The sequence below is a fragment of the Equus caballus genome, chromosome 23 (genome assembly GCF_041296265.1).
Source record: "Equus caballus isolate H_3958 breed thoroughbred chromosome 23, TB-T2T, whole genome shotgun sequence".
In the NCBI taxonomy this organism is placed as follows: Eukaryota; Metazoa; Chordata; class Mammalia; order Perissodactyla; family Equidae; genus Equus; species Equus caballus.
Window position 1 is genome coordinate 37,171,471 of NC_091706.1, and position 24,903 is coordinate 37,196,373.

Consider the following 24,903-nt stretch of genomic DNA (forward strand, 5'->3'; position numbering starts at 1 on the left):
ATGTGGAGCACTTCTCAGTGTGGACAAGCCACATTTCAAGTGCTTGTTGGCCGCATGTGGCCACCATATTGGACAGCACAGCTCCAAACCTGTGGTTCTTAAAGTTGAGCTGCAGCACAATCGCCTGGAGGGCTTGTTGAATCACAGATTGCTGGCTCTGCCGCCAGAGATTTTGATTCATTATGTCTGGGGTGAGCCTGAGAATTTGCATTTCTAACAAGTTCTCAGGTGATGCTGATGCTGGTTTCTGGACCAAACTCTGGGAACCATTGTTCTAGATCAGAGATTATAAACTGGTGGCCACAGGTTAGATCCAGCTGGTAGGCCATTTTATTTGGATCACACACTGTTTCAAAAGTTTTCTGAAGTAATTACCAACATTTAAAAATAGCTAGATTTCTGGGCTGGCCAGCAGCATAGTGGTTAAGTTCAAGCACTCCGCTTCCACGACCCAGGGTTCATGGGTTCTGATCTTGGGCGCAGACCTATATACCACTTATCAAGCCACACTGTGCCATATCCCACATGCAAAATAGAGGAAGATTGGCACAGGTGTTAACTCAGGGCTGATCTTCCTCAGCAAAAAATTTTTTTAAAAAGCAAGATTTCTTGTAAAAATCTAGACTCCAAGCTTCTATTGAAAAATTTATAAATATAATTATACAGGGCTGTATTTCTGCCTGGCAATAAGCAGCAGGAGCCAAATCGCAAGTGTCCTCTCTTGAAAGATCATGAAGGCCCACTTCACTCTTTCACAACACTGAGCCCCTGTTGTGACTGAGTTGGCATCCCCAAACCTAGACCTTCTGGACTTCTCCCAATACCTAAATACACCAAGCTTTCTCTTGCCTCTGCAACTTCGTACATGTGGTTCTCTCTGTCTGGAACATTCTTACCGACACGACCATGCCAACCTGGCTAACTCCCACTCACCTGTCAGGTCTCAGCTGAAATGTCACTTTCTCCAGAAAGCCTGCTGTGCTCTTCCCACGGCTGAGGATAAGTGCTTCTTCTGTGTGCTTTCACAGAAGCCCGTGCTTCTCCCAGCAGAGCTATCGGACGTTACTCTAATTTCCGACCAGCTCACCTGTCTTGCCCACCATTCTATGAGTTTCCTGAGGGGAAGAAAACCACTTCTTTCTTACCTATCACTGTACCCAGAGCACCTAGTCCAGGATCAGTCTGGCACATGGCTGGTGTTCAATAAATATTTGTTGACCAAATAAACGAATGAAGAGAGAAAACAGCTAGAAGAGGTCTTTAAACCAATATTGCCCAAACTTTGACTTTCTCCCAGGTGGCTGCAATGGAATCATAGCTTTATTCCTAATTCCACAGGCAGCAACACCAAAAAAGCAAAGAGTAAATTTTAATTAAATTTCTCTTAAAACTGCACTGCGGAAAGAAAAATAAATTTAAACTCCTTAATTATTTATAATATTCCTCTAGCTTGAGCTTTATTTCACCCTGCTCAATTTACCAAAAGCCAGAAATAATGAAATTAAGCACAATGCCATTATATCACCAAGTTACAGACTCTTGCTCAATTTATTGCATATCCTGCATATCGTCAGTGTACCATCATTTTACTGGCTTCAAACAAAAAGAAAATTATTTCCCCAGATTACAAGAGTCACTATTATTTTAGAGATTCTTGGAATTTCCCACTAAAAGCTTACAGGAGAGAGAAGAGAGGGAGAGATTCATATCCATATCCACACCAGCCAGTGTACTGGGCACTTAGGAAATGACCACGGTATAAAAGCATGCCGTTCTTAAGGAGCTCCTTGTCTAGAAGAGAAGTCCTGGACACAAGTAAATGTAACACAAGATAGGAAGAGACAAGAGTCGTACGACAGGTGAAGAATGTTATATGAGAATAAAGAGGGAAAAAAGTTCTTCCAGCTTGGGGTGAAATCTGGAAATTTTGCATGGTATGGGTAGCATTTGACCTGATCTTCCAATAATATTTAAAAGATCTATGCCCTCCGACAAATTACATTTCTTCTCAAGTACACTAAAAGGTACATTTTAATCTCTTTTTCAAAATGCGTAATGTCTGAGAAAGGAGGTTAGTTTAAGACGAAAAAGTATGAAGATTCTTTTCATAGTTTCTGGATTTGAGTTTTCTCATATGTAATCTGAACTGATAATAAATGATTTCTGCAGTCCTTTCTGGCACTAGCATTCAATGAGTGTCTATATTCTAATTTTTTATGCTGATTAGACTTTTATGGTTAAATGCAGTTAGTTTTGCAATGTGCTTCACAATAATTTCAGGCTTTGCAATTCTTCATTATGCACAGAGGCAGTCATGTCTTATTGCTTAGGAGACAAATGAATTGCCAACTTCATATGAAGAAAGAGATTAGAGATTGTGTGTCTGGAGGGAAGAGTAACTCTTACATTTAAAAGTGAAATAATAACTTCAGAAGGTCTTGAAAAGACTATTGAAATGTTCTTTGGAGTCAGATAATTAAAGAAGGAAGATTGCATGACTAGGTTCCCAGATGCAATGGAAACGGGCCATGCATATCATTAAATGAGTGGTATTTGATTAGTCCTGACCAGGTAAAGGGGGAGGAGGAAGGAAGAATATGCTGATATATTTCATCTGATTTGTTAACTCCTTAGAAATGGCATTCAATCTACTGTAAGAAAAGCCTTTGCTAATGAGCATGACCAGAAATTGCATCCTTCCTTGTTTACTTAACGCCTATTTGTCACTGGTGAGGATATTTGCTTTGAAGCAATGCTCAAACAGATGAAATTAAATAGCCCCTTAGCAGGTAGAAGGAAAATCAGTTGGAAAGCCCCTACGTAACTTCACTCACCAGTGATGTTTCGCTTGACCTGGCTTTACACCAGGTAGTATTCAGTGACACTTTATGGACAAAGATAGAGTTACTCCCAGACATATCAAAACAACTCTCCGAGAAGCAAGCCTGTGCACATAAGAAATCTCGAGTTGATTTGTTATTTTTAAGAGTCAGAATGGAAAATTTCTAGAGATGGTGATGGTTGTACAACAATGTAAATGTACTTAATGCCACTAAATTGTACACTTAAAATGATTAAAATAAGTATTATGTTGCACATATTTTACCACAATATAAAAAATAAGCTTGAAGAAAAAAAGTCGGTTGCTTTGCTGAAATTTGAGAACAAAGGAAAGATTTCCAAACAGTGGGATCCCTAAAGCAACACTGACGTTTCAGTGTCTTTCCTTTGGAGCTGCAGTAAAAACACACTCTCTTCTCTCTGATCCGTAGAATAAAAACAAGGCAAAAGCAAGAGGAAGTATACAGCTCAGGGAACACCCAGGGCCTTGGATCCTTGCTCATCTGAGTTCAGGCGCTGGTTTAGCTGCCTCACAATGGGTTGGCAGTTGAAGCTGCCAACATGGTCTGTGGATGTGGAGAAACAGGACAGGGCACTGAAGGGCTTCAGTCGTCTTGAGCTGATCTTAGGTGAGTTTGCCCACAAAGAAAGTAAAGAAAGCTAAGGTAGAAAACAGGAGGAGACAGAGGATCAGAGAGGTCACCCAAGGTGGTAGCACTAGTGAGTGACTGAAAGGGGAATCAAACCCATGGTCCTGCCTTCTCACTTAGTTTACTGGATAAAGATGGGCAGGGATTTTATTTTCATTGGAGGGGAGAGTGGCATGGCAAGATTCAGAGCTACGCGTATCTGGGTTGAATCCCAATGAACTGTGAGAGGAAACGAGGCCATGTATGTAAAGTTCTTGGCATGCACATGACATTCAGTAAGTGTTAGTTTTCTTCTTTCCCACCCCCCCCCCCAAAATCTATCTGTCTAATGTCAGTTTTCACTATAGGGTTCAAAAATAATCTTTGTTGACAATATGCAAGCACATGGAAAACACAACCTATGTTTACTAAATAGTGCTTTATTTTTTTAAGCTTTTTACCCACTTTTTACTAAATAATGATCATACTTGCTCACTTTATTGTGGCTTACTATGTACTAATCACAAGTCCAGGTTCTGTTCTAGAAATAATCCTCAAAATGAGTCTACAAAACTGAGACTATCATGATTTCTATTTTATATCATAAGGACAGCGGGCACGGAGGGTTGAACAACTTGCCCAAGGTCACTCAGTAAGTGGCAGCTCCAGGATTCAAGCAGACAGTGTGGTGCCAGAGCCCTACCCTGTTTTTAATCCCTCTGCAAGGCTGCCTCCCAAAATGAACATGTTATTCTTAATTAAGTGCCTAGAATGTAGATCTAAGACATTATTAATCAGGCTAGAATTAACAGAAACATAAAAACACCTAAGCTCATTTATTATCAACTTTAGAGACAAACTAAAATTTATCCTGGGGAAAGCATTTCAGAATGATAACAAATCCTCAACAGTATAATAAATTAACTGGCCTATAGCTCTCAATGTCTCTCCCTTTCCCCCAGACACTTATGTTTCCACAATTGAGCCTCAAAAGAAGCCACAATTCAGTGAATCACATGCTATCCTACATATTATCATTCATCCAGCAAAAGTTCTTGAGTTCCTAATATGAGCAGCATACTTTATAAGGCATGCTAACACATGTAGGGAATGAAAACAAATAGGAAATATGGCTTTGTCCAAAATACCGAGAAACCCATGAAAGTTATTCTAGCCAACGTGATAAATGAAGTAAAATTAAATATCACTAACTCACTATTGTTTCTGGTTCATTTCAGCACAGCAAACATTTACCAATGAAGAAATTAAAGGGGAAGGTTATTCTATTTACGAAAACACCCTTCAAGCAGCCTCAAGCACTTAGAAGAATCATTTAATCATAACAATAGATATTCTGGTTATTAATACATATTTTACATTAATACTACAGTTGCCATAATTTGGGGTGCTTTGCCAGCCTGTCCCTCTTTATATGGAACTTCCCTCTCACCCAAAAACCCCAATGGAGGGGTGAGCCTGGGTGGCCATGTCACTGGCGGTAGCCAATTGAATCAACACACAGTGTCACCAAAGCTCATTGTTTTCTCCTTCCCTTGGGAATTTGAAGTAAAGACACAGAGACCACATGGAGCTGTTGTTTGAGTTGGGCCAATGACAGAACCAAAAATGAGAAAACAGAGGATCTAAAGTAGGAGAAAGGAGCAGACGCCCACAGAGATTCAGGGACAAGAGATCAGAGAGACTCTGGAGAGACCTGAGAATTCCTAACTTCATAGTTTCAGTTTCTATGTGACCTCTTTGAGGAAACAGAGACCTCAGACTCATAATTTTAAAAATAACACTTGGTAAATTCTATGAATTGCCCTGCCCGAAGAAAGCAGGAAACTATTCTCAGATCATGATGTGGGCAGCAGGGACAAAGCCTAGAGATGCTCAGGTAGAGGAGAGAACTTATGTTACTCTGCTTGGATGGCGAAGGCAGGCCTTGAGCCCATATGTTAGCACATTTTAAAAGGGCTGTTTAGGAAATATTACAAACTTTGTCATGCAAGTATTATAGATCTATCACTGTGTTGAAAATTTTAGTTTCTTTCTCTATTGACATAGCTGCGGACTTATTATGGATAGGTTGATTTCTTTATCCACCTGGCTATCCTCGGTTACTGGTCCTCGTATGTTCAATATGATCACCTCTTGTGGCCTTTCACTACTTTCATTGCAGTCTTAGGGTGGGTTCTCCCACAGGTAGCTCTGAGACAATGATTTGAGCACAGTAGTTTAGGAGGTGATCCCAAGAAGCACTGGCAGGAGAGTGGGAAATGGAAACAAGGAAGGGAAGAAAGTCTGTGATGTGTGTTAATGAGTCCATTACTGCTGTGGGCCACTAGGATGCAATCACACTGGGGACCTCTAGGACACTATGTAGAACACGCTTCAGAGTTGTGCCACCAGACCGCTGAGGAGCTGAGGTATTTATCCACGAACTCCTGCCTGCCATTGTTTGAGGCTCCTCTGCAGGGATGGGCAACTTCCCAACACTCTGTCCTGTCCAGCATGGGCCTCACATGCTCCTGCAGCCAGAGATAGCCCTTAGGCAGACCTGCAGTGGGAAGCTATGGGCCTGTAAGGATCAGTGAGTGCTGACGAATATGAGAGGGGCACTGAGAGCATCTGCTGTACTCACCATGTCTCTACTTAAGCTCGAGTGAGTTCCTCTTCTTTGCAACCATGCAGTCTCTTACTAAAACAGTTCCACTAGAAAAGATTTTGGGAGCAGAGTTTAATTCATGGTGTTTCTTTAAAGAAATAAATCTTCACTTCAAAAAACATATCTTTCATTCATTCTAACTGGCCTCCCCTCTCCCAAGCCCCCACTGTATAAATTAGTGTCATTTTATTGCATCACTAAAAGTTGACTCTACATTGTAAAAATTTCAATAAAAAGTTACAGGAAGGAAACTGAAATTGGACTTAAATCTAATGGGCCTGACAGTTTCCTTCACTAGCAAAGTCTTCTTTCATTAATTACTTATAGGTTGGTGCAGTACTGTGTCATGAATTAGGATAGCTACACATGCTATCTATCTCCCATACTAAGAATTAATGACAACGTGAGACCAGACAGAGAGGACTAGGCACGTGATACACAAAGTCTCTTAACGTTTACTATAAAAAATAGCAAGAGCGATCGAAGTCAATGAGAAAAAAAGTTCATTTTCCTGTATTGAAAAATAGAACTGACTCAGAAGGCCAAAGCTCAAAGATTGATAATTTATAGTCCTACCTCAGCATTACTCTTGCTACTAGAATGCAAGTCATCACTTAACACTGCTATATATTATTAAAGAAGCATGTTAACCTAACTACTGTATATCAAGGGATAGATTTTATGTTATATAATAATGACATCATTCAATACCATCCATGGGAAAGGTTAGGAATTACCAGGGTGTGGCCCATTGTTTGGAACTGAGGTCCCAATGATGTGTTTGTTGACTGATGGAATGAATGAATGACATGTGCTAGCCTTCCAATCTAGGGAATCTCAGTGGTAGCAAAGATAAACATTGCTAAAAAATGACTCCTCTATAACATGTTTTGGAAACTGATTGTTACAATATTTTAATTCACTTATCCAGAATCTTCAAGAATCTGAGGATTGAAATGGACCTCAGAGTACAGTCGGGTACAGTAGGTAAAGTCTAGGTAGCAACTTAGGGGCTAGAAGAAACTCTGACTCTATTATGTGGGTGATCTTAGATGCATTGCTTCCTCTCTCTATCGTACTAATTGAGCTCCAGTTGCAATAGTGGATTCATCTATTTCTCCCTGTAGTTCTATGAGTTTTTGCCTCACATAGTGTGGCACTCTGTTGTTAGGTGTATACACATTAAGGATTGCTATGTCTTCTTGGAGAATTGGCCCCTTTATCATTATGTAATGCCCCACTTTATCTCTGATAACTTCCTTTGCTCTGAAGTCTATTCCGTCTGAAATTAATATTAGCTGCTCCTGCTTTCTCTTGATTACTATTAGCACAGTATATCTTTCTCCATCTATTTACTTTTAATCTATATGTGCCTTTATATAAGTGATTTTCTTGTAGATAGCATATTGTTAGGCCTTATATTTTGATTTTCTCTGACAATCTCTGTCTTTTAATTGGTGTATTTAGACCATTGACATTTAAATTGATTATTGATATAGTTGCTTAACATCTTCCATATTTGCTACTGTTTTTCATTTTTTGCCCTTATTATTTGTTCCTATTTTTGTCTTCCACTCTATTTCTGTCTTTTGTGGTTTTAAGTGAGTATTTTAAATATTTCTATTGTCTCTCCTTTCTTAGCATATCAATTATCTTCCCTTTTTTTTTTACTCTTTTAAATTGGTTGCCCTAGAGTTTGCAATATTTACAACTAATTCAAGTCCACATTCAAATAATACTATATTGGTTGATGGGTAGTGTGAGTACATTATAATAACAAAATAATCCTAATTTTTCCTTCCTGTCCCTTGTATTATTGCTGTCATTCATTTTATATATGTGTACGTATATATAAGAATATATAAACAGATATATATATGAATATCTAAGCAATACATATGGCAATATACATACATATATGACCATACATAGTTGAATATACTTTTGAATATTATTTTGAACAAAGTATTAACTGTTAGATCAATTAAGGTTAAGAAAAATAAAAGTTTTTATTTCATCTTCACTTGTTCCTTCTTTTCTTTTCTTTATGTAGATCCAAGTTTCTGACCTATATCATTTTCCTTTTTTCTAAAGAACTTCTTTTAGCGTTTCTTGCAAGGTAGGTCTACTCCCTCAATTTTCGTTTGTCTGAGAAAGTCTTTAGAGTTCTCCTTCACCTTTGAAGGAAAATTTCCCAGGGTACAGAATTCTAGGTTGCTGGATTTTTTCTCTTAACATTTTCAACATTTTACTCCATTCTCTTCTTACTTGCATGATTTCTGAGGGGAAGTCAGATATATTCTTATCCTTACATCTCTATAGATAAGTCTCCCCCTCCCCCAAATAGATTTTTTCAAGAGTTTTTCCTTACTTTTGATTTTCTGCAGTTTTTTTTTTTTTTTTTTGAGGAAGATTAGCCCTGAGCTAACTACTGCCAGTCCTCCTCTTTTTGCTGAGGAAACCTGGCCCTGAGCTAACATCCGTGCCCATCTTCCTCTACTTTATACGTGGGATGCCTAACACAGCATGGCGTGCCAAGTGGTGCCATGTCCACACCCGGGATCCGAACCGGCGAACCCTGGGCAGCTGAGAAGCGAAGCATGTGAACTTAACCACTGCGCCACCGGGCTGGCCCCTGATTTTCTGCAGTTTTAACATAATATGCATAGGTGTGGTTTTGTGCAGTTTTTATTTTTGTTTTTATTCTTTTGCATTTATCCTGCCTGGTGTTCTTTGAGCTTCTTGTATCAGTGGTTTGGTGTCTGACATTCATTTAGGCAAATTCTTAGTCATTATTGCTTCAAATATTGCTTCTGTTCCTTTCTCTCTCTTCACTTTCTGGTATTCCCATTACACGTTTATTACACCTTTTGTAATTGTCCCACAGTTCTTGGATATTCCATTACTATTATTTTTTTAAGTCTCTTTTCTCTTTACTTCTCAGTTCTGGAGTCTTTATTGAAATGTTCTTACACTCAGTGATCCTTTCTTTAGCCATGTCCAGTCTACTCATGAGCCCATCAAAGGCATTCTTGATTTCGGTTACAGTTCTTTTTGATATCTAGCATTTCTTTTTAAATTTTTTTCTTAGAATTTCTCTCTCTCTGCTTACAATGTCCATCTGTTCTTGTGTGCTGTCCACTTTATCCATTAAATCCCTTAGCATATTAGTCATAGTTGTTTTAAATTCTGTCTGATAATTATACATCCCTGCCCTATCTGATCGTGTTTCTGCCACTTACTCTTTCTTCAAACTGTGTTTTTTGCCTTTTAGTATTCCTTGCTTGATAGCTGGACATGATGTACTAGTTAAAAGGAACTGCTGTGGATTGTCCTTTAGTAATGCGGCAGTAAGGGGTAGGGGATGGGAAAGCATTCGACAGTGCTTTGATTAACTCCGAGTCTTTTAGTAAGCCTGGGCCCCTGGACTGTGAACTTCATGAGGGCTTCTCAGTGCTCACCTCACACTGCTAGGTAGGACAGGATATCTAGAGCGAGTGGATTTGAGTATCTCCCTTCCTCTATGTGGAAAGCTTGAGGGGGCTGGAGTTGGGTATTTTCGTTCCCCCGGGTCAGTTGGGCTTCAAAAAGAGTCAGCAGGTTAGGATCTTGTTAAACAGCTTTCTTGAGGGCAGGCCTTGTTAAGAGGAACAGAATGCTGTGCCATACTTAAAAACGGTTCCTTTTCCCCTCTCCCCCTGCCAGAGCATGAGGGGATTTTTCTCTGATATTCGCTGTGAGAATCTGTTCAAGTTCCTGCAGGTTAAACTTACAAAAGTGTGAGGACCAGCCTATGACTGGGTCCTCCTGGAGTTTTTGACTCTCAGACTTGTCTACACTGAGCCTCCAGCAATTTTTCAATTATGGTTCCGGTTTCCCTTGGCCAGCACTGTTTCCCTGGTTTCTGTGGAGGTTTTTGCTTGTAGCTCTCTGCTCCTATGAGTTGTAATACTCTGTTCTCATCTGTCTCTTCAATTTGGGGGGCAGTAATTTTCCCTGTGACCAAACTTCTCTTATACATCTGAGAAGCATCATTGATTTTTCAGTAATTTCAGCTTTTTATTTGTTGTTGGGATGGAGTGGTGACTTCCAAGCTCCTTACACGCTGGACCAGAAACAAGAAGTTTCCTTCCCTTGCTTTTTATTCCTCTATCTGCAGAGCTCAAAGATTTGCACTCCGGGTGGGAGAGGCATATTTCATGCGCTCCTGTTGGAGGGAGATGAGCTGGCCTTGCAACATGGTAGTCTGCCTGGCTCTAAGCAGAGAGAGAAATGCCCAGTAGAGAGCCCTATGGTGAAAAGCCTAGACCTATCACACCCTGTGTCTAATTTGAAGTTTTCCTTTCCAGTGGTGATTCTTCCAGTGATGCTCTAGCCTTCTGGAGATTTTTCTAAACCTTACAGCCCACTGTTTTTTCTGCTTTGGAGAATTAAGGAATGTGCCAAGGAGAATTAAGACACAGGCTTGGTAAAAGGGCATTGGATATGGCCAACTCCCTGAGCACTGTTCAGCGAGGGGGTGCAATTCCCACCCACCTTAATGTGAACAGCAGACCTCGAGCTTGCATAACATGAATTTGCAGCAGCAGTTCTGGAAGAAGCCACAGGCTCAGGCAATAGGCAACCAGGACAGGTGTTTGGCATTTGCATGATTGGAAAGTTCCAGAAATACTTTGGATAAGAAATCTGGGGGAAAAACTGGACTTCCAGAGGTCAAATGGGATGAGGCTTCAGACTCAAGCCATTTGGGCATTACAGGGGAGGAAGAGTGGCCCCCAAGGACTGGAGAAGTTGGGGACGTCTAGGTTACACCTGTCCACTCTCCTCACCTACTCCCCTTGCCTTTATTTCTCCTCACCACAGCCATTCTCACACGCCCTATGGGCTGGCGGCCCTCACTCTCGCTCCTACCCCTCAGCTCAGCTCTCCAGGACACTGAGCTTTCCTCGTGAGATCCTGGAAAACGTCTCACTCAGCTTCTCTTTCTCATCCTGAGACTCTCATCAGCCGTAGGCTGTTTTGCTTCTAGTTTGATGTAAAAGTGTGAGCTAAGGGTGTCAAACTGAAAAGAAATAAAATTCAGAGATGTAGTTTCATTCTGCAGCTTTGTATTCCATTTTATTATGGGCCTCTTACAAAAACCCTATTTTTTAAGCTACATGTAGGACATTCCAGAGTGAAAGCAATGCCAGATTTCCCAATGGAGCTGTTTTGGATGAAGTGATGAGCTGATAAATACTTTCAAGAGCTACTTTCCCAGCTCCAGAACATCATATGGGATTGCAGCAATGTATGGCAGGAGCACCTACTGGTTTCAACAACACGCGGTGCATATTTATTGCATGCCAGCTCTACGCCACTACTGTCACTTCATCCTTGATAGCTGTCTCCCTTACCTCTTATTTATGGTCCATCACTAAGTCTTAATGTTATTACTATTGAATACCTCTTGAGTTTCTTCACTTGAATTAGCTTCACCTTCTCATCCACCACCCTCACCTTGGTTTACTACATAGTAACTTTGTAATAGCTCTGTCCTACTCACAGTTGCCCTCTCTGACCCATCCTTCAGACAGAAACTAGAAAGATCATTTTGAAACACAAGCCTGATCACGGCACCTTCTAAAAGCACTTCAGTGGCTAACCACAGTTCTTAAGACCAATGTCAAAATTCTTAACACAGATAACAGGACCCTGCAGGATCTGGCCCCACCCATTTTTCCAGCCTCTTCTCATCTACCATCTCTTTTACTTTGTACATTCTTGTCTGATGTACATTGTTTCAATTCCTCATCTCCACCACTTTCCCTCCTGCCGCATGGCATTTGCACATGCTGCTCCCTCTGTCTGCAATGCTATTTCTCCCCTCTTCATGAAGAACCTCCTGCTCATCCCTAAGATCTCATTTAAAATTCACATCGGCAGAAAACTTTCCATGTTTTCCTGACAACGTGAGACCCTACTGCTGACCCACGATGCATGCTCATAGTACCACACACCTTCTTTGTAGCATTTCACATGGTGGCAGTTTTTAGATTTTTATTTATTCATATCCAAATAAAACATGAACACACTTTTGATAAACTTAACACAAACAGAAAGCCATACTTGAAAATTCAGCTTCATGATTTTTCACATGATGAACATGCCTATGTGTGTTCAAGGGGAAGAAACAGATCATTCCCAGGGTCCTAGAAGCCCCGCTTTCCAGTGACTGCGCCTCCCTGCAAGGGTAATGGCCACTATTTTGACTTCTAACACATAAGCGCATTTTGCTTTAAAAAATTCCTACAATTCGCATAAAACATGAGGCTCCCAGGCCCCTTCCCACAATGAGTTTGGCATGTGTCCTCTTATCTCTTTTTTGATGCATGTACATACACATCAATGATGCCTATGTGGGTATGCATAGTTTTGTTTTCTCATTACATCATAATTTTACATTTATTTGTGTGACAATTTCATTTCTATCTCTGCTGCTAAAATGGAATCTCCATAAGGACTAAGCCAATGGCAGGATATGCTCTTCATTTTCTCCCCAGCACCTAGCACAGGGCTGGCACGTAGTGCACGCCATGAATCTGGTGAATCCATGAATGACTGTGCCAGGCGCTAAGGCCACAGGAGGAATGAGACAGACAGGTTCAGTGGTCCTTCTCTCTCCCGGTTTATAGAGTGTAACCGATCAGAAATTTGTCTTAAAGCCACCCAGAAGTGATGTTCTAAAACCACAGTCTCTCCGTCCTTCCTCCTAGAGATGGCGCATACCTGCTGACTGACACACCCACCCTGGGCTAACAAAGGGGCCTCTCCTTGACTTCCCCATGCTCTCTCCCAGCCTCCACTGGGCTCAGCTCCCATCCTAGTCCCTCTGCATGTATGCCCTGGCTAGAATATTCCTTCTGCCTTCATCCTACAAAGCTCAACACCCGCCCTAGAATTAGCTAATAAGACAAATGTGGTGGAAGGGCTTCATGCTTGGGAGCCAGAAGACATGGGCTCAAGTCCCAATGTTTTCACTTTCTGTGTGAGCTGGGAAAATTGCTCCACCTGTCCGGGCCTAAATTCCCACAGCTGTCAAAGGAAGGAGCTGGACTGACAAAAACTCTAGGGTCCCTTTTAGCTCTAATATTCTACGATTTTTATGATGAAAGGTACTTACACCTAAAAGTAGACAGCTGATCCCTCTGCAGAAGACCTGAAGGCCCAGTGATGATTTAATTCCCCCAAATGAGGCTTAACACTTCTGAAGCCCTGTTTGGTTTCTTCATTACACAGGTCAGTCTCATCCCAACCCTCTACTTCAATAAGACATACTGCAAACAGCAATAGCAGGAGGTAGGCAAACAGTTCTTTAGGAGGGTTGACATGGATGATCAATAATATCCTTGTGAAAATGCCAGCAAGTCTGGGCATTTCCTTTTAAAAACCTCTTTCTTTAGAAAATTGTCTTTTCAAACACCATGACCTGATTTTCAGGGAGGGACTGATTACAAAGCCTGGGGTTTCTTGCCAAGGCGGCGAGTTTTTGACTCCCACTTGATGATTAAAGACTCTGAGAAAAGCAAAACAATAAGAGCCTTACATCTTGATCTGATTGCATCAGGCTGGACTGAGATCCATGGGAACTGAACCCGCTGTCTGGAGAGTAGGCTAGCCAATCAGCATGTGCTGGAGATCAACAGACCATGGGGACCCCAGATTTCATACCCAGGCTGCTTGGCACCTGGCAACCGAAGGGCCTCCCTGTTCTGAGCCATTCCGGTATGTCTGTGGCTGCTCCAGTTCTCAGGATGAGGAATGACTCCCTGGGAGGGGGTGCAGCTTGTGCTCAACTCTCCTCACTCCCTGACACACCAAGGACCCTCCAGGATTTGGGTACTGAGAACATGGGTCTTCATGAGTTGTAGGCCATTTTGAAGCTCACCTCTAAGTCACTGCCTAATTTTTTTCTAACAGAGGCATTCAAATTAAATATTATTGGCTTCATTTACAAATGAGGAAAGAAAGTCACTTGTCTCATCGCACAGGACTAAGGCAGAACAGAATTAGGTTTCAACTCATGTTTTTGCCTCTAAGCCTCACAGTGTCTCCATTATACCAAGGAGAGCTTTCAGGAGCTGCAGCCTCCCCTTCTGCTGGCCCCTGACTATGAGAAAAGTCCAGGGCATCTGTAAAGTCTGTCATTTAGGCTGTTCAGAGTAACTTCCAGCCTCACTCTGCCCCTCAGGGCCCCTTGTCCATCACTGAGCAGGAATGGGGCTGACTGGGTTCCCCTGGGGGGCGCCAAATCACCAGGTTCTTGTGGGCTTTGCCCAAGGCAGGAAACTCATTGCAGAAGCAGTACCTCTGACCCCTCTTCAAAACAAAGTAAGTGATGGAGTTGGGAAGACTTGGCTTTGGGTGAAGGAGAGCATGAGGCAGAAGCACACCTGGAAGTAGTTTAGAGGGAAGAAGTTCAGGGAAGAAGGAAGAGTGGATTTTTTTTTTTTTTTTGGACATTATTTCATTCCAGAGCCTAGCCCCAAGCCTAGTACATAGTAAGGAGTGTGGGATACACCAATAAATCAATGTGTGAATACATGAACCAACCTCGTGGGGAGAAGTCCCTTGAAAGACACCATTGGCTTTCTCTCATCCTCACTGTGGCTCTGTCATCTACTGACATGCTCAGGCATGCTTTATCCTCAAACATACACTCAGAATTAACCCTTCTCCCAACACTGCAATAGCCTTGTGCTACTTCTCTTTACCATCAAACTTTTGGAAAAAAGTAGTTTACAATCACCACCTCCAGTTTCTCATCATCATCTTCTTACTCTTGAATCTCATAAAGTATAACTCACTCTATTAGAATAGGACTGAACCCGATTATTCCTTTATTTCCAGCACCCAGCACGTATTTGAAGACATGGAGTGACCCTGCTTAGAGGAGAGCCCCTGCATTCTTTAAATTTGTTACTCCTACCCCTTACAGGAACTAGACGCCTTGCTTTGCAGTCTCCTCTATATGATACCCCTGGGTGCCAAAGTAAGCTCAGGTTACAGCCCTAGGTACAGGATGGGTCTAGAAAGCATATTGTGTTCCATACGAAGCCAGCAATCTCCCAGTCCCATGCTCCCATCTGAACTAATTTGTTTGAACCTGGAATTGGCAGTTGATCCAAGATCAAGGTATGTGCAAGCTAGACAACGGCCTATGAAGTGGCGGGGACTAAAAAGTTCTGCCCAGGTGGGCGGGCTTCCAAGATGGCGCCGTGAGTAGTCCTCTTTGTCTCTCGCCCTTCGAGTCTACAATTATTTGGACACTTATCGCTTGACAAAGGATATCCAGACAGCATCTCAGGACGTCTGAGACACCCACGCGAATATACATCGGAAGGTGGACGGACTTTCCTCCGGGAGGATGTGGAAATAGGTGAAAACTCTCCGACCCCGACGGGCAGCCTAGTACCCGCAAGCGGCTTTCTTCCAACGGACGCCCCCAGAGGATCCACACACATCTAGGGCAGGAGCGAGAACACAACAGAGGAGCGACGGTGGAAACAGGTGACCAGAACCCTACTTAAACCCCCCGCAATTACTCCTAAACGCAGAGGGAAACTTTGGAGTTGCACACCTGAGCCCGCGGGGAGAGTCTCTCCCCGCCATTGGCGGGGAGACCCGGCCTGGTGCTCGGGGCGCCCGGAGGGTCCCAGAGAGAGACACGGTGGGCACGGAGGTCTCCCAGCTGCCGTTGCCCGCCCCGTGGGACTAGGGATTGCCGGAGATCTCGGAGAGGACCGGGGCGGGGGATCTTTCAAAGGCGGGTCCGGCGACCCGGTGGGGAAGCGCCAGAGCTCCGCCAGGCAGCAGACAAAACTCTCTGTCTGCCGGTAGCAGAGGGGCCACGCTGAGCATTCAGAGCTCCCGGCAGAGGCCCGGACAGAAGCCCAGAGGGCGGGGCGACCCCCAGCTGCCGTTGCCCGCCCCGTGGGACTAGGGATTGCCGGAGATCTCGGAGAGGACCGGGGCGGGGGAATTTTCAAAGGCCGGATCGGCGACCCGGAGGGGAAGTGCCGGAGCTCCGCCAGGCAGCAGACAAAACTCTCTGTCTGCCGGTAGCAGAGGGGCCACGCTGAGCACTCAGGGCTCCCGGCACAAGCCCGGACAGAAGCCCAGAGGGCGGGGCGACCCCCAGCTGCCGTTGCCCGCCCCGTGGGACTAGGGATTGCCGGAGATCTCGGAGAGGACCGGGGCGGGGGAACTTTCAAAGGCGGGTCCGGCGATCCGGTGGAGAAGCGCCGGAGCTCCGCCCGGGCAGCAGACAAAACTCTCTGTCTGCCGGTAGCAGAGGGGCCACGCTGAGCATTCAGAGCTCCCGGCAGAGGCCCGGACAGAAGCCCAGAGGGCGGGGCGACCCCCAGCTGCCGTTGCCCGCCCCGTGGGACTAGGGATTGCCGGAGATCTCGGAGAGGACCGGGGCGGGGGAATTTTCAAAGGCCGGATCGGCGACCCGGAGGGGAAGTGCCGGAGCTCCCCCAGGCAGCAGACAAAACTCCCTGTCTGCCGGTAGCAGAGGGGCCACGCTGAGCACTCAGGGCTCCCGGCACAAGCCCGGACAGAAGCCCAGAGGGCGGGGCGACCCCCAGCTGCCGTTGCCCGCCCCGTGGGACTAGGGATTGCCGGAGATCTCGGAGAGGACCGGGGCGGGGGAACTTTCAAAGGCGGGTCCGGCGATCCGGTGGAGAAGCGCCGGAGCTCCGCCCGGGCAGCAGACAAAACTCTCTGTCTGCCGGTAGCAGAGGGGCCACGCTGAGCATTCAGAGCTCCCGGCAGAGGCCCGGACAGAAGCCCAGAGGGCGGGGCGACCCCCAGCTGCCGTTGCCCGCCCCGTGGGACTAGGGATTGCCGGAGATCTCGGAGAGGACCGGGGCGGGGGAACTTTCAAAGGCGGGTCCGGCGATCCGGTGGAGAAGCGCCGGAGCCCCGCCTGGGCAGCAGACAAAACTCTCTGTCTGCCGGTAGCAGAGGGGCCACGCTGAGCATTCAGAGCTCCCGGCAGAGGCCCGGAGAGAAGCCCAGAGGGCGGGGCGACCCCCAGCTGCCGTTGCCCACCAGGTGAGGCTAGGGATTGCCGGAGATCTCGGAGAGGACTGGGGCTGGAGAGAGTTCCAGAGACCCAGCTTAGTAGCCTAGGGGGAAACCCTACAGGCTCACAGAAGCCTTAGGGAAAGCCTCGGCACAGCACCAGTAGAAGGCACCCAGCCGCCAGCCACAAGGCTGGAAGACCCCAGGGCAAAAGCAGCATAGCTAGGTGTACTAACCACAGACTGTAGAAGATGCCAATAGCTCTCCTGCGACCCATAGAGGACAAGTGAGATTTGGTGGGTGCCGACAGCAACCGAGCGACAAATAAAAGTGATCCCACCCCTGGCCGCTGGAAAAGCCCATAACACCGTTGCAGACCCCAAGGAGAGAGCGCATCTAGGTGGGCAACAACAGTAGGCACCTGCAGTCTGAAGCCCCCCGTGACGGCCCCCACGGCAGAGGAGGGAATCCAAAGGGCCACTGTGGCTACGAAGAGGGGCCCAGGCCCAGGTAGCAACTACGGACAGGGTTCCTGGTTGGTGAAGTATAAACAGCTGCTCCCCCCACCGCAGCAGCTGAAACAAGTGAAAGGAGCAACTAAACTCTATCTCCATGCGGAGGCACAAATCAACATCATCAAGCAATATGAAAAAATACATCAAATCTCCAGAACAGAAAGAAAGTAACAAATACACAGAAAACAATCCCAAAGAAAATGAGATATATAACCTAAATGATGATGACTTCAAAACAGCCATCATTAAAATACTCACTGAGTTAAGAGAGAATTCTGACCGACAACTCAACGAGTTCAGGAGCTATGTCACAAAAGAGTTTGATACGATAAAGAAGAACCAAACAGAAATACTGGAAATGAAGAACACAATAGAGGAGATTAAGAAAAATCTAGATGCTCTGAACAGTAGGGCCGATAATATGGAGGAAAGAATTAGCAATTTGGAAGATGGCAATATAGAATTGTTGCAGGCAGAGGAGGAGAGAGAAGCAAGACTTAAAAGAAATGAAGAAACTCTCCGAGAATTATCAGACACAATTAGGAGATGCAACGTAAGGATTATAGGTATACCAGAGGGAGAAGAGAAGGAGAAAGGGGCAGAAAACCTATTCAAAGAAATAATGGCTGAGAACTTCCCAAATCTGGTGAGGGAGATGGATCTTCAGGTGACAGAAGCCAATAGATCTCCAAACTTTATCAATGCAAGAAGACCAACTCCACGCCATATAGTAGTGAAGCTAGCAAAAGTCAACGACAAGGAGAAAATATTAAGGACAGCCAGGCAAAAGAAACTAACCTACAAAGGAACCCCCATCAGGCTATCAGCAGATTTCTCAGCAGAAACTTTACAGGCTAGAAGAGAGTGGAATGATATATTCAAAAATCTGAAGGACAAAAACCTACAGCCGAGAATTCTCTACCCAGCGAAAATATCCTTCAAATACGATGGAGAAATAAAAACTTTCCCAGATAAACAAAAATTAAGGGAGTTCATTGCCACAAAACCTCCTCTTCAGGAAATCCTCAGGAAAACCCTCATTCCTGAAAAATCCAAAAAAGGAAAGGGACTACAAAACCAAGAGCAGAGGAGATAAGTAGAAGGACAACAACAGAGAGTAGCAGCTCTACATCAGAACAGATTAAACCATGGGACGAGAAACAAAGGAAACTGAAGAAAACCGGAAAACAAGACACAAAATGGTAGTGGTAGGCCACCACGTCTCAATAATCACTCTAAATGTAAACGGATTGAACTCCCCAATCAAAAGACACAGAGTGGCAGGATGGATCAAAGAACAAGATCCAACAATATGCTGCCTCCAGGAAACACACCTCAGCCCCAAAGACAAACACAGACTCAGAGTGAAGGGATGGAGAACAATACTCCAAGCTAATAATGAACAAAAGAAAGCAGGTGTCGCTATACTAATATCAGACAAGGTAGATTTCAAAGCAAAACAGATAAAGAAAGACAAAGAGGGACAGTATATAATGATAAAAGGGACTCTCCACCAAGAAGACATAACACTTATAAATATTTACGCACCCAACACAGGAGCACCAAAATTTGTAAAGCAACTCTTAATAGATCTAAAAGAAGACATCAACAACAATACAATAATAGTAGGGGACCTCAACACACCATTAACACCAATGGACAGAACATCCAGACAGAAAATCAACAAGGAAATAATAGAATTAAATGAAAAATTAGACCAGATGGACTTAATAGATATATATAGAACACTTCATCCAAAAACAGCAGGTTACACATTCTTCTCAAGTGCACATGGAACATTCTCAAGGATTGACCATATTTTGGGAACCAAAGCAAACATCAATAAATACAAGAGAGTTGAAATAATATCAAGCATCTTTTCTGATCATAACGCTATTAAACTAGAAATCAACTACAAGAAAAAAGCAGAGAAAGGTGCAAAAATGTGGAGACTAAACAACACGCTTCTCAACAAACAATGGATCATTGAAGAAATTAAAGAAGAAATCAAATATTATCTGGAGACAAATGAAAATGAGAACACGACATACCAAATCATTTGGGATGCAGCAAAAGCAGTCCTAAGAGGGAAATTCATCGCAATACAGGCTCACCTCACTAAACAAGAAAAAGCTCACGTAAGCAACCTCAAACGACACCTAACAGAACTAGAAAAAGAAGAACAAACAAGGCCCAGAGTCAGTAGAAGGAGGGAAATAATAAAAATAAGAGCAGAAATAAACGATATTGAAACAAAAAAGACAATAGAAAGGATCAATGAAACAAAGAGTTGGTTCTTCGAAAGAATTAACAAAATTGACAAACCCCTAGCCAGACTCACCAAGAAAAGAAGAGAGAAATCGCAAATTAATAAAATCAGGAATGACAGAGGAGAAATCACAACAGATACCAATGAAATACAAGAGATCATAAGAGAATACTATGAAAAACTATATGCCAACAAATTGAACAACCTGGAAGAAATGGACAAATTCCTAGACTCCTACAATCTCCCCAAACTGAATCAGGAAGAAATGGAGAATCTGAATAGACCAATCACAAGTAAGGAAATAGAAACGGTAATCAAAAACCTCCCCAAAAACAAGAGTCCAGGACCAGACGGCTTCTCTGGAGAATTCTACCAAACATTCAAAGAAGACTTAATACCTATTCTCCTCAAACTGTTCCAGAAAATTGAGAAAGATGGAGAACTTCCTAACACATTCTATGAAGCCAACATCACTCTGATCCCCAAACCTGACAAGGACAACACAAAGAAGGAGAACTACAGGCCGATATCACTGATGAACATAGATGCAAAAATCCTCAACAAAATTTTGGCAAACCGATTACAGCAATACATCAAAAAGATTATACACCATGATCAAGTGGGATTTATACCAGGGACACAGGGATGGTTCAACATCCGCAAGTCAATCAACGTGATACACTACATTAACAAAATGAAAACCAAAAACCACATGATCATCTCAATAGATGCAGAGAAAGCATTCGACAAGATCCAACACCCATTTATGATAAAAACCCTCAGTAAAATGGGTATAGAAGGAAAGTACCTCAACATAATAAAGGCCATATATGATAGACCCACAGCCAACATCATACTCAATGGACAAAAGCTGAAAGCCATCCCTCTGAGGACAGGAACAAGACAAGGGTGCCCACTTTCACCACTCCTATTCAACATAGTTCTGGAGGTGCTGGCCAGAGCAATTCGGCAGGAAAAAGAAATAAAAGGAATCCAAATAGGTAACGAAGAAGTAAAACTCTCGTTGTTTGCAGACGACATGATCTTATACATAGAAAACCCCAAAGAATCCACAGAAAAACTATTAGAAATAATCAACAACTACAGCAAAGTAGCAGGGTATAAAATTAACGTGCATAAATCAGTAGCATTTCTATACACTAACAATAAACTAACAGAAAAAGAACTCAAGAACTCTATCCCATTCACAATAGCAACGAAAAGAATAAAATACCTTGGGATAAACTTAACCAAGGAAGTGAAGGATCTATACAATGAAAACTACAAGACTCTCTTGAAAGAAATAGGCGATGACATAAAGAGATGGAAAGACATCCCTTGCACATGGATCGGAAGAATAAACATAGTTAAAATGTCCATACTACCTAAAGCAATATACAGATTCAATGCTATCCCAATCAGAATCCCAAGAACATTCTTCACAGAAATTGAACAAACAATCCTAAAATTCATATGGGGCAACAAAAGACCGCGAATTGCTAAAGCAATCCTGAGCAAGAAAAACAAAGCCGGCGGAATCACAATCCCCGATTTCAAAACATACTACAAAGCTACAGTGATCAAAACAGCATGGTACTGGTACAAAAACAGGTCCACAGATCAATGGAACAGAATTGAAAGCCCAGAGATAAAACCACACATCTATGGACAGCTAATCTTCGACAAAGGAGCAGAGGGCCTACAATGGAGAAAAGAAAGTCTCTTCAACAAATGGTGCTGGGAAAACTGGACAGCCACATGCAAAAGATTGAAAATTGACCATTCTTTTTCTCCACACACCAAAATAAACTCAAAATGGATCAAAGACCTAAAGATTAGGCCTGAGACAATAAGTCTTTTGGAAGAGAATATAGGCAGTACACTCTTTGACATCAGTTTCAAAAGAATCTTTTCAGACACTGTAACTCCTCAGTTGAGGGAAACAATAGAAAGAATAAACAAATGGGACTTCATCAGACTAAAGAGCTTCTTCAAGGCAAGGGAAAACAGGATTGAAACAAAAAAACAGCTCACTAATTGGGAAAAAATATTTACAAGCCACTTATCCGACAAAGGGTTAATCTCCATAATATACAAAGAACTCACACTGCTTAACAACAAAAAAACAAACAACCCGATCAAAAAATGGGCAGAGGACATGAACAGACATTTCTCAAAAGAAGATATGAATATGGCCAATAGACACATGAAAAGATGTTCATCATCGCTAATCATCAGGGAAATGCAAATCAAAACTACACTAAGATATCACCTTACCCCCGTTAGATTGGCAAAAACATCCAAAACCAAGAACGACAAATGTTGGAGGGGTTGTGGAGAAAGAGGAACCCTCATACACTGTTGGTGGGAATGCAAACTGGTACAGCCACTATGGAAAACAGTATGGAATTTTCTCAAAAAGTTAAAAATAGAAATACCCTATGACCCAGCCATCCCATTACTGGGTATCTATCCTAAGAACCTGATATCAGATATCTCAAGAGTCCGTTGCACCCCTATGTTCATTGCAGCATTATTTACAATAGCCAAGAAGTGGAACCAGCCTACATGCCCAGAAACTAATGATTGGATAAAGAAGATGTGGTATATATACACAATGGAATACTACTCAGCCATAAAAAAAGACGAAATTGGCCCATTCACAACAATGTGGATGGACCTCGAGGGTATTATGTTAAGCGAAATAAGTCAGTCAGAGAAAGACGAACTCTATATGACTCCACTCATAGGTGGAAATTAGTATATTGAGAAGGAGATCTGATTGGTGGTTACCAGGGAAAAGGGGGGGTGGGGGGAGGGTGCGGAGGGGGAAGTGGTGTACCCACAACATGACTAACAAAAATGTACAACTGAAATCTCACAAGGTTGTAATCTATCATAACATTAATAAAAAAAAAAAAAAAAAAAAAAAAAAAAAAAAAAAAAAAAAAAGTTCTGCCCATACAGGAACCAGGAGGCATGATTAAAATTTCTCCCTATCATGAATTTGAATTGAAAAATATGGACAGAACCAAAGGAGAGCAGAAGCAGAAGCTGGCAGGTTATGAGAGAGAGTGGGGATCAGAAATAAGCTAACATTTTAAATAAGCTAAGGTTTTGAAGAACGAAAAATGTTAATAAGTGGAAACTTTAATGGGGATAGAGAAAGGTAAAGAAGCATAATGAAAGCAGGAGAAGAATTGAGGAATCATAGTAAGAGAAGTAGAGAATGAGAGAATAGCTGAGTTACATTTATTTCAGAACGCTAGTGAGAAGATTCTGAGCCACTGAGACCTCAGCACAAGTAGACTTGGTCTAGAATGGATTGTTGCCAGTCACAGCTTTAGGGAAATCTGCCACAGAATGGTCTGTCTTCTTGGTTACCGGGGAGATTTGAGTTCCCCTTTGGGCCAATCCTTTCATTGGAAAACCCTTCCAACTGGAACTTCCTGGGGAAGATTCTGTTACTTACAAGCACAAAAACCAAACCTAAGTGGGTTATGCAGAAGCAGATGATGATTTAGTCCCTCCACAGCCCTCTGAATAAAAAATTAATATCCCAGAGTGCCCAAAATGTTGTAATGGGTCCTTCCAACATCTCTCCACAAAATATAGGGCGTCAGATTTCCCCTGTTTTATAGAAACGTGGGAAAGTAACTACCTACATTTAAAAGACCCAATAACAGCAGGTGACATAAGCCCGCAGCCCAATGTTCTCCTCACTCAATTTTGCAAACTTTACTGATCTCAGTGATATTTGCCATTTCTTTGCCCAGTTCTTTCCTTTTCCATCATTTATCTGGGTTCAAGGAGCCCTAATATCACAAGTATTAGGGAAATGTCAGCGAGAAGAACTGGAAGATCTCCCAGGGACTGATGTTGTAACCAAAGCGTTACTTTGAGCCACTAGGGTACAATGAAGATGATCGTATCTGTCGGTATTGAAACAATGTGCCCCAAGGGAAAAAGCGTCTAGTGACTGTTGTTTTTGCATATTCCATGCTCTGTGAACATTAATACCAAACAAAGAAGAGTTTAAGAACCCAGCTGCCCCGCTAGACCACCTCCACCTTGCTTAGACCACTGTATTTGAAAAGCCATACCTGCTTTGCATTCTCGTACTCTCTGCAGTTTGCGTTGAAGGTGCTCAACTTGGTGAATCAAATCCAGAGCAATAGTCAATCAATTGCTTCTTCCAGAGAAGTCTATTTTCTGTCCCAAGACTTGGCAAGGCAAAGGTAGTATGACCTTCATAAGAGAGAGATTTGAGATTCCACTCAAGGGAAAACCGTGCTGATTAAAATAAAGTCCAAAAATCTTATTACAAGTGAAAAGGCCTTTAGCTAAATGATTTAGATCCAAGGCTGAAGCACAGGGACTTTCTTTGGCATGTACAGATTCCTTGGCAGCCTCTGCTTGGCTTATCTGGAGAAGGAGATGACCTCCAAAATATAGGAAGAGCGAAATCCAGGAAGAGCAAAATCCCTCTATATCAGACCAAACCCAAAGCAGGTTTTCCAAGAGCTAGAGATTCTTTTCTTCCCACAACCTTGAAACAATGGCTTATATCTGGAGACACCAAGGGGTAGCTTCTGACAGAGGGCATTATAATAATTTCTATTAACTTCCAACCTCTAAAGGTTACTCTGAATAAGCATATAACTCAAATGAATACAGCATTCTGGCCATGTAATTGGAGTTTCAAGTTTCCTAATTTCATCCTCCAACCAGGTTGCCATGTCTGAAACCCTCTTACATAGAAATTCCAGGGGTCCCACTGCCTTGAAGGTAGTAAAAAATCCATAAAAAAATACATATTCTATCACTTAAAATAGAGTCAAGAGAAACTGTGGAGGTCACTGATTTCAGCCTTCATTTTACTGGTGAGGATTTTAACCCAGAATGTATTTA

The 24,903-nt window shown here is 42.9% G+C and overlaps 1 long non-coding RNA gene across 3 annotated transcripts in view; it reads right to left on the reverse strand.

Annotated features, from left to right (window-relative positions):
• Positions 1-24,903, reverse strand: part of LOC111770161 (uncharacterized) — a 51,823-nt gene that overhangs the window by 25,883 nt on the left and 1,037 nt on the right. The window contains exons 1-2 of one of the 3 annotated variants that reach the window (XR_002803219.2): positions 24,096-24,891; positions 6,115-6,185 (exon numbers count right to left, since the gene is read on the reverse strand). This is a non-coding gene — a long non-coding RNA (uncharacterized lncRNA). Of the gene's footprint in view, positions 1-6,114; positions 6,186-24,095; positions 24,892-24,903 lie in introns of those variants that run through there. The other 2 variants (XR_011431169.1, XR_011431170.1) reach the window with 2 other exon arrangements.